Source organism: Pseudophryne corroboree, chromosome 6 (assembly GCF_028390025.1).
Source record: "Pseudophryne corroboree isolate aPseCor3 chromosome 6, aPseCor3.hap2, whole genome shotgun sequence".
Lineage (NCBI taxonomy): Eukaryota > Metazoa > Chordata > Amphibia > Anura > Myobatrachidae > Pseudophryne > Pseudophryne corroboree.
The window spans coordinates 841,846,234-841,861,684 of record NC_086449.1 but is presented as its reverse complement, the minus strand read 5'-3'; positions in this window follow the sequence as shown (position 1 = coordinate 841,861,684).

Genomic DNA, 15,451 nt, shown 5'->3' with positions numbered 1-15,451 from the left:
AAATTTGGAGGATAAACTAGGAAAAGATCAAGATCCACTTCCACCTCGTGCTGAAGCTGCTGCCACTAGTCATGGCCGAGACGATGAAATGCCAGCAACGTCGTCTGCCAAGGCCGATGCCCAATGTCATAGTACAGAGCATGTCAAATCCAAAACACCAAATATCAGTAAAATGACCCCAAAAAAAGAAATTTAAATCGTCTGAGGAGAAGCGTAAACTTGCCAATATGCCATTTACCACACGGAGTGGCAAGGAACGGCTGAGGCCCTGGCCTATGTTCATGGCTAGTGGTTCAGCTTCATATGACGATGGAAGCACTCATCCTCTCGCTAGAAAAAAGAAAAGACTCAAGCTGGCAAAAGCAGCACAGCAAAGAACTGTGCGTTCTTCGAAATCACAAATCCACAAGGAGAGTCCAATTGTGTCGGTTGCGATGCCTGACCTTCCCAACACTGGACGTGAAGAGCATGCGCCTTCCACCATTTGCACGCCCCCTGCAAGTGCTGGAAGGAGCACCCGCAGTCCAGTTCCTGATAGTCAGATTGAAGATGTCAGTGTTGAAGTACACCAGGATGAGGAGGATATGGGTGTTGCTGGCGCTGGGGAGGAAATTGACCAGGAGGATTCTGATGGTGATGTGGTTTGTTTAAGTCAGGCCCCGGGGGATACACCTGTTGTCCGTGGGATGAAGAAGCCCATTGTGATGCCTGGGCAAAATACCAAAAAAGACACCTCTCCGGTGTGGAATTATTTCTCCACAAATCCGGACAACAGGTGTCAAGCCGTGTGTTGCCTTTGTCCATCTGTAATAAGTAGCGGTAAGGACGTTAACCATCTAGGAACATCCTCCCTTATACGTCACCTGCAGCGCATTCATCAGAAGTCATTGTCAAGTTGTGAAACTTTGGGTAAGAGCGTAACCAGTCCACTGACACCTAAATCCCTTCTTCCTCCTGTACCCAAGCTCCTGCAACCAGGTGTAGTATGGTATGCCGGCGGCCGGTCTCCCGGCTACCAGCATACCGGCGCCGGGAGCCCGACCGCCGGCATACCGACAGCGTGGCGAGCGCTATTTTATAATACCTCCAGGGGGGTCGTGGACCCCCACGAGGGAGAAAAAGTGTCGGTATGTCGGCTATCGGGATTCCGGCACCGGTATACTGTGTGCCGGGATCCCGACAGTCGGCATACTGAAGACCACCCCTGCAACCCACACCACCAACTCCCTCAACGTCACTTTCCTCCTCAGCCAGGAACGTCAGTAGTCCTGCAGGCCATGTCACTGGCAATTCTGACGAGTCCTCTCCTGCCTGGGATTCCTCCGATGCATCCTTGCGTGTAACGCCTACTGCTGCTGGCGCTGCTGTTGTTGCCGCTGGGAGTCGATGGTCATCCCAGAGGGGAAGTCGTAAGCCCACTTGTACTACTTCCAGTAAGCAATTGACTGTTCAACAGTCCTTTGCGAGGAAGATGAAATATCACAGCAGTCATCCTGCTGCAAAGCGGATAACTGAGGCCTTGACAACTATGTTGTTGTTAGACGTATGTCCGGTTTCCGCCGTTAGTGCAGTGAGATTTAGACAATTGATGGAGGTATTGTGTCCCCGGTATCAAATCCCATATAGATTCCACTTCTCTAGGCAGGCGATACCGAGAATGTACAAGACATCAGAAAAAGACTCACCAGTGTCCTAAAAAATGCAGCTGTACCCAATGTCCACTTAACCACGGACATGTGGACAAGTGGAGCAGGGCAGACTCAGGACTATATGACTGTGACAGCCCACTGGGTAGATGTATTGCCTCCCGCTGCAAGAACAGCAGCGGCGGCACCAGTAACAGCATCTCGCAAACGCCAACTCGTTCCTAGGCAGGCTATGCTTTGTATCACCGGTTTCCAGAATACGCACACAGCTGAAAACCTCTTACGGAAACTGAGGAACATCATTGCAGAATGGCTTACCCCAATTGGACTCTCCTGGGGATTTGTGACATTGGACAACGCCACCAATATTGTGCGTGCATTACATCTGGCCAAATTCCAGCACGTCCCATGTTTTTGCACATACAATTCATTTGGTTGTGCAGAATTTTTGACAGGGGTGTACAGGAGATGCTGTCAGTGGCCCGAAAAATTGCGGGTCAGTTTCGACATTCAGCCATCGCGTGCCGAAGACTGGAGCACCAGCAAACACTCCTGAACCTGCCCTGCCATCAACTGAAGCAACAGGTAGTAATAAGGTGGAATTCAACCCTATATATTCTTCAGAGGATGGAGGAGCAGCACTAGGCCATTCAAGCCTATACATCTGCCTTCGATATAGGCAAAAGAGGGGGAATGCACCTGACTCATGCGCAGTGGAGAATGATTTCCGTCTTGTGCAAGGTTCTCCAACTCTTCGAACTTGCCACACGTGAAGTCAGTTCAGACACTGCCAGCTTGAGTCAGATCATTCCCCTCATCAGGCTTTTGCAGAAGCAGCTGGAGAAATTGAAGGATGAGCTAATACGGAGCGATTCCGTAAAGTATGTGGGACTTGTGGATGGAGCCCTTCATTTGTTTTGCCAGGATTCAAGGGTGGTCAATCTGATGAAATCAGAGCACTACATTTTGGCCACCGTGCTCGATCCTAGGTTTAAAGCCTATGTTGTATCTCTCTTTCTGGCAGACAAGTCGGCAGAGGTGCAAAGACCTGCTGGTGAGTAAATTGTCAACTGAAGCGGAATGTGACCCGTCAACAGCTCCTCCTTCAATTTCTCCCGCCACTGGGGCTGCAAGGAAAAGGATAAGATTTCCTAGCCCACCCGCTGGCGGTGATACAGGGCAGTCAGGAGCAAAAGCTGATATCTGGTCCGGACTGAAGGACCTGCCAATGATTACTGACATGTCTACTGTCACTGCATATGATTCTGTCACCATTGAAAGAATGGTGGAGGATTATATGAGTGACCGCATCCAAGTAGGCACGTCAGACAGTCCGTACGTATACTGGCAGGAAAAAGAGGCAATTTGGAGGCCCTTGCACAAACTGGCTTTATTCTACCTAAGTTGCCCTCCCTCCAGTGTGTACTCCGAAAGAGTGTTTAGTGCAGCCGGTAACCTTGTCAGCGATCGGCGTACGAGGTTACTTCCACAAAATGTGGAGAAGATGATGTTCATCAAAATGAATTATAATCAATTCCTCCGTGGAGACATTCACCAGCAGCAATTGCCTCCAGAAAGTACACAGGGACCTGAGATGGTGGATTCCAGTGAGGACGAATTAATAATTTGTGAGGAGGGGGATGTACACAGTGAAAGGGGTGATGAATCGGAGGATGAGGATGAGGTGGACATCTTGCCTCTGTAGAGCCAGTTTGTGCAAGGAGAGATTAATTGCTTCTTTTTTGGTGGGGGCCCAAACCAACCAGTCATTTCAGTCTCAGTCGTGTGGCAGACCCTGTCGCTGAAATGATGGGTTCGTTAAAGTGTGCATGTCCTGTTTATACAACATAAGGGTGGGTGGGAGGGCCCAAGGACAATTCCATCTTGCACCTCTTTTTCTTGTGTGCATCATGGGGGTAATTCTGAGTTGATCGCAGCAGGAAATTTTTTAGCAGTTGGGCAAAACCATGTGCACTGCAGGGGGAGGGCGGGCAGATATAACATGTGCAGAGAGAGTTAGATTTGGGTGGGCTATTTTGTTTCTGTGCAGGGTAAATACTGGCTGCTTTATTTTTACACTGCAATTTAGATTCAGTTTAAATACACCCCACCCAAATCTAACTCTCTCTGCACATGTTATATCTGTCCTCCGCTGCAGTGCACATGTTTTTGCCCAAGTGCCTAACAAATTTGCTGCTGCGATCAACTCAGAATTAGGCCCCATGTGCTGTTTGGGGATTAGTTTTTTAAAGTGCCATCCTGTGTGACACTTCCGTATATGTCCAGTGGTACTGCCATTTAATTCCAGTGATTTGGACGTATAATTCCAGTGATTTTGCCATTTAATTCCAATGATTTGGACGTATAATTCCAGTGATTTTGCCATTTAATTCCAGTGATTTGGACGTATAATTCCAGTGATTTTGCCATTTAATTTCAGTGATTTTGCCATTTAATTTCAGTGATTTGGACATATGGGCCCTCATTCCGAGTTGTTCGCTCGCAAGCTGCTTTTAGCAGCTTTACACACGCTAAGCCGCCGCCTACTGGGAGTGAATCTTAGCTTCTTAAAATTGCAAACGAAAGATTCGCAATATAGCGAAAAGACATCTCTGTGCAGTTTCTGAGTAGCTCGAGACTTACTCGGCATCTGCGATCAGTTCAGTGCTTGTCGTTCCTGGTTTGACGTCATAAACACACCCAGCGTTCGCCCAGACACTCCTCCGTTTCTCCAGCCACTCCCGCGTTTTTCCCAGAAACGGTAGCATTTTTTCGCACACACCCATAAAACGGCCAGTTTCCGCCCAGAAACACCCACTTCCTGTCAATCACATTACGATCACCAGAACGAAGAAAAAACCGTGAGTAAAAAACCTAACTGCATAGCAAATTTACTTTGCGCAGTCGCACAGCGGACATTGCGCATGCGCACTAAGCGGAAAATCGCTGCGATGCGAAAAAATTTACCGAGCGAACAACTCGGAATGACCCCCATAATTCCAGTGATTTTGCCATTTAATTTCAGTGATTTTGCCATTTAATTTCAGTGATTTGGACGTATAATTCCAGTGATTTGGACGTATAATTCCAGTGATTTGGACGTATAATTCCAGTGGGAATTGTTTGTGTCGCTTGCAGGGTCGGACTGGCCCACAGGGGAACGGGAAACCACCGGTGGGCCGTACTGCCTGGGGGCCCTCCTCCTCTAGGGATCATGTTCTAGACTGTCCTAGTGCACTGGATTTATGCATTATACATATGTTACATTATACTTCACAAGAATACGGTTTATTATATATTTACCAAGGGGCACAGAACATGTAATGGTTAATGGCTGGCCACGCCCCCACTGGAACCTGGCTACACCTCTAAGCATGGGTCCCTACAGCAGCATTCCCCCGGTGGGCCCTTCATACCCCAGTCCAACACTGGTCGCTTGGCATAGTCATACAGCTACCTCATTGCACCTCTTCGACATCTTTGCATGGGGTGCTGTTTGGGGCCTAGTTTTTGAAAAGTGCCATCCTGTGTGACACTGCCGTATGAATCCTGGGGTACTGCTGTATTAGTCCTGGGGTACTGCTGTATTAGTCCTGGGGTACTGCTGTATGAGTCCACCAATTGCAGATTTTTTCAAAAGTGACTGAAGCGTGCTGGAGGTGCTGTCAGTGGACCGAACAATTGCGGCCCACTCTCGACATTCAGCCACTGCAGTGCCACTCCTAGATGGGCCAGGTGTTTGTGTCGGCCACTTGTGTCGCTTAGCTTAGTCACACAGCGACCTCGGTGCAAATTTTAGGACTAAAAATAATATTGTGAGGTGTGAGGTGTTCAGAATAGACTGGAAATGAGTGGAAATTGTGGTTATTGAGGTTAATAATACCGTAGGAGCAAAATTACCCCAAAATTCTGTGATTTTAGCTGTTTTTGTCTTTTTAAAAAATCATCCAGATCCAAAACCAAAACATGAGCAGGGAATTAGAACCAAAACACGAAAAGTGCCCGCCGCACATCTCTAGTAATTTTGCTGTCCTGCGTTCAGATAGCCGACGCCCAAGGAGAGTGTAAAATTATCCGTGCAAGTGTGCGATTCGATATGTACGCTGTGCTAAAAATGTCCCTCAGTCAGCGGACATCTGCAAATCCGTTCACATCACACTCACCAGTGAATGGTTTTCCAGTGCGCGCAGCCCAGGACATACTGCTCCAGTGTGATGAGAACAGGCTGATCGGGGCCGGAGATGATGTCAGACACCCGCCATGACAACGCTTGGGAACGCCTGCGTATTTCCGGACACTCCCTGAAAACGGCCGGTTACCACCCACAAACGTCCTCTTCCTGTCAATCACCTTGAAAATGACTGACTGAAATTTTCGCACCAGCTTGTCGCTGTTCGGCGATGCCTGATGTTATTTGGCGCTCAGGGGCGGATCTAGACCTTGTGGCGCCCAGGGTGAAAAATAGGGGCGTGGCTTCATGGAGAAGGGGCGTGGTCAGTTATGCCCCCTGTAGCTGTGCCCCCTGTAGAGTTGTGCCCCCAGTAGTATTGCCCCAGTAGTGTGCCCCCTGTAGAGTTGTGCCCCCAGTAATACTGCCCTAGTACTGTGCCCCCTGTAGAGTTGTGCCCCCAGTAGTACTGCCCCAGTACTGTGCCCCCTGTAGAGTTGTGCCCCCTGTAGTACTGCCCCAGTACTGTGCCCCCTGTAGAGTTGTGCCCCTAGTAGTACTGCCCCAGTACTGTGCCCCCCTGTAGAGTTGTGCCCGCAGTAGTACTGCCCCAGTACTGTGCCCCCCTGTAGAGTTGTGCCCCCTGTAGTACTGCCCCAGTACTGTGCCCCCTGTAGAGTTGTGCCCCCAGTAGTACTGCCCCAGTACTGTGCCCCCCTGTAGAGTTGTGCCCCCTGTAGTATTGCCCCCTGTAGAGTTGTGTCCCATGTACTGTGCCCCCTGTAGAGTTGTGTCCCATGTACTGTGCCCCCTGTATAGTTGTGCCCTCAGTACTGTGCCCCCTGTAGAGTTGTGTCCCATATACTGTGCCCCCTGTAGAGTTGTGCCCCCAGTAGTATTGCCCCCTGTAGAGTTGTGCCCCGAGTAGTATTGCCCCCTGTAGAGTTGTGTCCCATGTACTGTGCCCCCTGTAGAGTTGTGCCCACAGTAGTATTGCCCCCTGTAGAGTTACGCCCCCTGTAGTATTGCCTCCAGTAGTATTGCCCCAGTACTGTGCCCCCTGTAGAGTTGTGCCCACAGTAGTATTGCCCCCTGTAGGGTTGTGTCCCATGTACTGTGCCCCCTGTAGAGTTGAGCCCACAGTAGTATTGCCCCAGTAGTGTGCCCCCTGTAGAGTTGTGCCCCCAGTAGTATTGCCCCAGTACTGTGCCCCCTGTAGAGTTGTGCCCACAGTAGTATTGCCCCAGTAGTGTGCCCCTGTAGAGTTGTGCCCACAGTAGTATTGCCCCAGTAGTGTGCCTCCTGTAGAGTTGTGCCCACAGTAGTATTGCCCCCAGTAGTGTGCCCCCTGTAGAGTTGTGCCCACAGTAGTATTGCCCCAGTAGTGTGCCCCTGTAGAGTTGTGCCCACAGTAGTATTGCCCCAGTAGTGTGCCCCCTGTAGAGTTGTGCCCACAGTAGTATTGCCCCAGTAGTGTGCCCCCTGTAGAGTTGTGCCCACAGTAGTATTGCCCCCAGTACTGTGCCCCCTGTAGAGTTGTGCCCACAGTAGTATTGCCCCAGTAGTGTGCCCCCGGTAGAGTTGTGCCCACAGTAGTATTGCCCCCAGTAGTGTGCCCCCGGTAGAGTTGTGCCCACAGTAGTATTGCCCCCAGTAGTGTGCCCCCTGTAAAGTTGTGCCCACAGTAGTATTGCCCCAGTAGTGTGCCCCCTGTAGAGTTGTGCCCACAGTAGTATTGCCCCAGTAGTGTGCCCCCGGTAGAGTTGTGCCCACAGTAGTATTGCCACCAGTAGTGTGCCCCCTGTAGAGTTGTGCTCACAGTAGTATTGCCCCAGTAGTGTGCCCCCTGTAGAGTTGTGCTCACAGTAGTATTGCCCCAGTAGTGTGCCCCCTGTAGAGTTGTGCCCACAGTAGTATTGCCCCAGTAGTGTGCCCCCTGTAGAGTTGTGCCCACAGTAGTATTGCCCCAGTAGTGTGCCCCCGGTAGAGTTGTGCCCACAGTAGTATTCCCCCCAGTAGTGTGCCCCCTGTAGAGTTGTGCCCACAGTAGTATTGCCCCAGTAGTGTGCCCCCTGTAGAGTTGTGCCCACAGTAGTATTGCCCCAGTAGTGTGCCCCTGTAGAGTTGTGCCCACAGTAGTATTGCCCCAGTAGTGTGCCCCCGGTAGAGTTGTGCCCACAGTAGTATTGCCCCAGTAGTGTGCCCCTGTAGAGTTGTGCCCACAGTAGTATTGCCCCAGTAGTGTGCCCCCTGTAGAGTTGTGCCCACAGTAGTATTGCCCCAGTAGTGTGCCCCCTGTAGTTGTGCCCACAGTAGTATTGCCCCAGTAGTGTGCCCCCTGTAGAGTTGTGCTCACAGTAGTATTGCCCCAGTAGTGTGCCCCCTGTAGAGTTGTGCTCACAGTAGTATTGCCCCAGTAGTGTGCCCCCTGTAGAGTTGTGCCCACAGTAGTATTGCCCCAGTAGTGTGCCCCCTGTAGAGTTGTGCCCACAGTAGTATTGCCCCAGTAGTGTGCCCCCTGTAGAGTTGTGCCCACAGTAGTATTGCCCCCAGTAGTGTGCCCCCTGTAGAGTTGTGCCCACAGTAGTATTGCCCCCAGTAGTGTGCCCCCTGTAGAGTTGTGCCCACAGTAGTATTGCCCCAGTAGTGTGCCCCCTGTAGAGTTGTGCCCACAGTAGTATTGCCCCAGTAGTGTGCCCCCTGTAGAGTTGTGCCCACAGTAGTATTGCCCCAGTAGTGTGCCCCCTGTAGAGTTGTGCCCACAGTAGTATTACCCCAGTACTGTGCCCCCTGTAGAGTTGTGCCCACAGTAGCATTGCCCCCTGTAGAGTTGTGCCCACAGTAGTATTGCCCCCAGTAGTGTGCCCCCTGTAGAGTTGTGCCCACAGAGTATTGCCCCCAGTAGTGTGCCCCTGTAGAGCTGTGCCCACAGTAGTATTGCCCCAGTAGTGTGCCCCCTGTAGAGTTGTGCCCACAGTAGTATTGCCCCAGTAGTGTGCCCCCGGTAGAGTTGTGCCCACAGTAGTATTGCCCCAGTAGTGTGCCCCCTGTAGAGTTGTGCCCACAGTAGTATTGCCCCCAGTAGTGTGCCCCCTGTAGAGTTGTGCCCACAGTAGTATTGCCCCAGTAGTGTGCCCCCTGTAGAGTTGTGCCCCCAGTAGTACTGCCCCAGTAGTGTGCCCCCGGTAGAGTTGTGCCCACAGTACTATTGCCCCCCCGTAGTGTGCCCCCGGTAGAGTTGTGCCCACAGTAGTATTGCCCCAGTAGTGTGCCCCCTGTAGAGTTGTGCCCACAGTAGTATTGCCCCAGTAGTGTGCCCCCGGTAGAGTTGTGCCCACAGTAGTATTGCCCCAGTAGTGTGCCCCCTGTAGAGTTGTGCCCACAGTAGTATTGCCCCAGTAGTGTGCCCCCTGTAGAGTTGTGCCCACAGTAGTATTGCCCCAGTAGTGTGCCCCCTGTAGAGTTGTGCCCACAGTAGTATTGCCCCAGTAGTGTGCCCCCTGTAGAGTTGTGCCCACAGTAGTATTGCCCCCTGTAGAGTTGTGCCCACAGTAGTATTGCCCCCAGTAGTGTGCCCCCTGTAGAGTTGTGCCCACAGTAGTATTGCCCCAGTAGTGTGCCCCCTGTAGAGTTGTGCCCACAGTAGTATTGCCCCAGTAGTGTGCCCCCGGTAGAGTTGTGCCCACAGTAGTATTGCCCCAGTAGTGTGCCCCCTGTAGAGTTGTGCCCACAGTAGTATTGCCCCAGTAGTGTGCCCCCTGTAGAGTTGTGCCCACAGTAGTATTGCCCCAGTAGTGTGCCCCCTGTAGAGTTGTGCCCACAGTAGTATTGCCCCAGTAGTGTGCCCCCTGTAGAGTTGTGCCCACAGTAGTATTGCCCCCTGTAGAGTTGTGCCCACAGTAGTATTGCCCCCAGTAGTGTGCCCCCTGTAGAGTTGTGCCCACAGTAGTATTGCCCCCAGTAGTGTGCCCCCTGTAGAGTTGTGCCCACAGTAGTATTGCCCCAGTAGTGTGCCCCCTGTAAAGTTGTGCCCACAGTAGTATTGCCCCAGTAGTGTGCCCCCTGTAGAGTTGTGCCCACAGTAGTATTGCCCCAGTAGTGTGCCCCCAGTAGAGTTGTGCCCACAGTAGTATTGCCACCAGTAGTGTGCCCCCTGTAGAGTTGTGCTCACAGTAGTATTGCCCCAGTAGTGTGCCCCCTGTAGAGTTGTGCTCACAGTAGTATTGCCCCAGTAGTGTGCCCCCTGTAGAGTTGTGCCCACAGTAGTATTGCCCCAGTAGTGTGCCCCTGTAGAGTTGTGCCCACAGTAGTATTGCCCCAGTAGTGTGCCCCCGGTAGAGTTGTGCCCACAGTAGTATTGCCCCAGTAGTGTGCCCCTGTAGAGTTGTGCCCACAGTAGTATTGCCCCAGTAGTGTGCCCCCTGTAGAGTTGTGCCCACAGTAGTATTGCCCCAGTAGTGTGCCCCCTGTAGAGTTGTGCCCACAGTAGTATTGCCCCAGTAGTGTGCCCCCTGTAGAGTTGTGCCCACAGTAGTATTGCCCCAGTAGTGTGCCCCCTGTAGTTGTGCCCACAGTAGTATTGCCCCAGTAGTGTGCCCCCTGTAGAGTTGTGCTCACAGTAGTATTGCCCCAGTAGTGTGCCCCTTGTAGAGTTGTGCTCACAGTAGTATTGCCCCAGTAGTGTGCCCCCTGTAGAGTTGTGCCCACAGTAGTATTGCCCCAGTAGTGTGCCCCCTGTAGAGTTGTGCCCACAGTAGTATTGCCCCAGTAGTGTGCCCCCTGTAGAGTTGTGCCCACAGTAGTATTGCCCCCAGTAGTGTGCCCCCTGTAGAGTTGTGCCCACAGTAGTATTGCCCCCAGTAGTGTGCCCCCTGTAGAGTTGTGCCCACAGTAGTATTGCCCCAGTAGTGTGCCCCCTGTAGAGTTGTGCCCACAGTAGTATTGCCCCAGTAGTGTGCCCCCTGTAGAGTTGTGCCCACAGTAGTATTGCCCCAGTAGTGTGCCCCCTGTAGAGTTGTGCCCACAGTAGCATTGCCCCCTGTAGAGTTGTGCCCACAGTAGTATTGCCCCCAGTAGTGTGCCCCCTGTAGAGTTGTGCCCACAGTAGTATTGCCCCCAGTAGTGTGCCCCTGTAGAGTTGTGCCCACAGTAGTATTGCCCCAGTAGTGTGCCCCCTGTAGAGTTGTGCCCACAGTAGTATTGCCCCAGTAGTGTGCCCCCGGTAGAGTTGTGCCCACAGTAGTATTGCCCCAGTAGTGTGCCCCCTGTAGAGTTGTGCCCACAGTAGTATTGCCCCAGTAGTGTGCCCCCTGTAGAGTTGTGCCCACAGTAGTATTGCCCCAGTAGTGTGCCCCCTGTAGAGTTGTGCCCACAGTAGTACTGCCCCAGTAGTGTGCCCCCGGTAGAGTTGTGCCCACAGTAGTATTGCCCCCCGTAGTGTGCCCCCTGTAGAGTTGTGCCCACAGTAGTATTGCCCCAGTAGTGTGCCCCCTGTAGAGTTGTGCCCACAGTAGTATTGCCCCAGTAGTGTGCCCCCGGTAGAGTTGTGCCCACAGTAGTATTGCCCCAGTAGTGTGCCCCCTGTAGAGTTGTGCCCACAGTAGTATTGCCCCAGTAGTGTGCCCCCTGTAGAGTTGTGCCCACAGTAGTATTGCCCCAGTAGTGTGCCCCCTGTAGAGTTGTGCCCACAGTAGTATTGCCCCAGTAGTGTGCCCCCTGTAGAGTTGTGCCCACAGTAGTATTGCCCCAGTAGTGTGCCCCTGTAGAGTTGTGCCCACAGTAGTATTGCCCCCAGTAGTGTGCCCCCTGTAGAGTTGTGCCCACAGTAGTATTGCCCCAGTAGTGTGCCCCCTGTAGAGTTGTGCCCACAGTAGTATTGCCCCCAGTAGTGTGCCCCCTGTAGAGTTGTGCCCACAGTAGTATTGCCCCAGTAGTGTGCCCCCGGTAGAGTTGTGCCCACAGTAGTATTGCCCCCAGTAGTGTGCCCCCTGTAGAGTTGTGCCCACAGTAGTATTGCCCCAGTAGTGTGCCCCCTGTAGAGTTGTGCCCACAGTAGTATTGCCCCAGTAGTGTGCCCCCTGTAGAGTTGTGCCCACAGTAGTATTGCCCCCTGTAGAGTTGTGCCCACAGTAGTATTGCCCCCAGTAGTGTGCCCCCTGTAGAGTTGTGCCCACAGTAGTATTGCCCCCAGTAGTGTGCCCCCTGTAGAGTTGTGCCCACAGTAGTATTGCCCCAGTAGTATTGCCCCCTGTAGAGTTGTGCCCACAGTAGTATTGCCCCAGTAGTGTGCCCCCTGTAGAGTTGTGCCCACAGTAGTATTGCCCCAGTAGTGTGCCCCCTGTAGAGTTGTGCCCACAGTAGTATTGCCCCAGTAGTGTGCCCCCTGTAGAGTTGTGCCCACAGTAGTATTGCCCTCAGTAGTGTGCCCCCTGTAGAGTTGTGCCCACAGTAGTATTGCCCCAGTAGTGTGCCCCCTGTAGAGTTGTGCCCCCTAGTTGCGCCGCTTACAATAAATAAATAAATACTCACCATCTCCTCTCCTGCTTCCTGACCGCTGCTGTCCTCCGTCTCCGGCCGCCGGCGCCGCTCCTCTGATCTATGGGAGAGACGTCATGACATCTCTCCCACAGCACCGCATAGACACTAGTGTCTATGTGCTGCTCCCACAATGCCGTGCGGTGCGCGATGACTTCATCGCGCACCGCACAGCACCGCATCTACACAGCACCGGGTGGCACCAGTAGCGGATCTTGCCATGGCGGTGGCGCCCTCCGGACGGTGGCAGCGCCCTCCGGAAGGCGGCGCCCCTGGCAAAAATCCTGCTTGCCCGTAACAAGATCCGCTACTGTTGGCGCTGTATGCGCAGTCTATCGATAATCGCCCAGCAGCAATCAGGTCTGAATCGGGCCCTGTGCCTCATTGATAGGGAGATAGTCAGAGTTCTGCAGAGCATCGCACAATATCAGTTACTACATTGATAGGGAGGTAGTCAGAGTTCTGCAGAGCATCGCACAATATCAGTTACTACATTGATAGGGAGATAGTCAGAGTTCTGCAGAGCATCGCACAATATCAGTTACTACATTGATAGGGAGGTAGTCAGAGTTCTGCAGAGCATCGCACAATATCAGTTACTACATTGATAGGGAGGTAGTCAGAGTTCTGCAGAGCATCGCACAATATCAGTTACTACATTGATAGGGAGGTTGTCAGAGTTCTGCAGAGCATCGCACAATATCAGTTACTACATTGACATGGAGGTAGTCAGAGTTCTGCAGAGCATCGCACAATATCAGTTACTACATTGATAGGGAGGTAGTCAGAGTTCTGCAGAGCATCGCACAATATCAGTTACTACATTGACATGGAGGTAGTCAGAGTTCTGCAGAGCATCGCACAGTAGGGATTATTCAGAGATGGACGACCAGCATGTGTTTGCCCCACCTCGTGATGTATTCAAAAATTAATTGCGAGCGTATCGATTTGTGGACGACCCCTACCTGCTCAGACAGGCAGTCCAGCGCCATCTTTTTCCTCAGAGCGGTTGCATGTGACGTCACGCAGTTGCCCCTGGAAACGGTCCGAACATGCCTCCATTGTTTGGCCGCGCTAACGAAATGCCGTGGCGCCGCCTCCCCCGTTGCCTGGAACTGTCAATCATGATGCGATCACATGTTCCGGGATGCGACATGACAGGCTGCCGGTGCGCGCTGCGTACAGACTGAATCAGACCCAGCGTCTGCAGCGCACAGATAGGGAGAAAACAGAACGTAATGACATCACTAATAGAACAGCCTGAGAATTGTGATGTCAGTAAGAAGTGACGCTGCAGACTGTACATTGTATCATATGTGTTTTATTGGCGCTAACAGAAGATATAATACACAAACCCGTGATATACAATAACAAACGCACACGTCACAATATCATGCACACATATATACATACCACATACATGTAACCATTACTGTACATGACATACACATGAATACCACATACATGTAACCATTACTGTACATGACATACACATGAATACCACATACATGTAACCATTACTGTACATGACATACACATGAATACCACATACATGTAACCATTACTGTACATGACATACACATGAATACCACATACATGTAACCATTACTGTACATGACAAACACATGAATGCCACATACATGTAACCATTACTGTACATGACATAGACATGAATACCACATACATGTAACCATTACTGTACATGACATAGACATGAATACCACATACATGTAACCATTACTGTACATGACATACACACGAATACCACATACATGTAACCATTACTGTACATGACATACACACGAATACCACATACATGTAACCATTACTGTACATGACATACACACGAATACCACATACATGTAACCATTACTGTACATGACATAGACATGAATACCACATACATGTAACCATTACTGTACATGACATACACACGAATACCACATACATGTAACCATTACTGTACATGACATAGACATGAATACCACATACATGTAACCATTACTGTACATGACATAGACATGAATACCACATACATGTAACCATTACTGTACATGACATAGACATGATGGATGGGATGTCACTAATCCTCCGCCTTTCTATTCTTACCCCCCCATACTGTCTCCCCTCTGTGCTGCCCCTACTATTCTACCACTCACTACCTACCCCTACACTCCACACTGTTTCTAGGTACCCCTCCCCCTGCGTGTGATGCCGACACACATCTCATGTATGTCTGTTTATCCCGTCTGTGTCCATCCCATGAGTGTTATACAGTATATAGATACCCCCTTCCCCCCAATGTCATTATAATGCCAGCTGGCAGGATCCCGACACTGGAGTCCCGACACCCAATATTTTACAGGCTGTCGAAGTGCCGACAACCCCCCCTAGTTCTCACTCGGTTGGTGGGTCCACGCCACCAACCGAGTAAGAACGCTCGCCACCAAGCCCGAAGCATGGTGAGTGCAGCGAGCCCGGGAGGGGACTCGCTGGCGGTATACCGGATGACGGGGTGCACTGTCGGTATACGTCAGCCGGTATATCATCCCCATTTACCCCTGCGATTGGTATTTATGTATTCCTGTTCTATACTGTTACACTAACAGAATATTTCTCACTATTTTCCACATGTAATAAACAGTCACGTTATTCTCCAAGCCCTTAATGCTGCATTGTGTCAGTAAGCAGATCGTATTTCCCATGCTTGTAATGGGGAAGGTGATCTGGTTCAGATTTATAAAAGTCCAGCTGTGAAAAAGGGAGCCCTGTGATAATAACGCTCTCTTCAGATGGTGTTATTAGGTCTTCCCTCCGGTTCCCCTACTCTAGCTCAGCTTTTCCCCTTCTGTGATCAGCCATATGAGAGACCACAGGCTGATCACTGCATAGAAAACACCTGCACCCAGGGACCGGTGAGCTCCAAACACCCGTCTACAGGCCTGACCTTCACGCCCGTCTACAGGCCTGACCTTCACACCCGTCTACAGACCTGACCTTCACACCCATCTACAGACCTGACCTTCACACCCATCTACAGACCTGACCTTCACACCCATCTACAGACCTGACCTTCACACCCATCTACAGACCTGACCTTCAC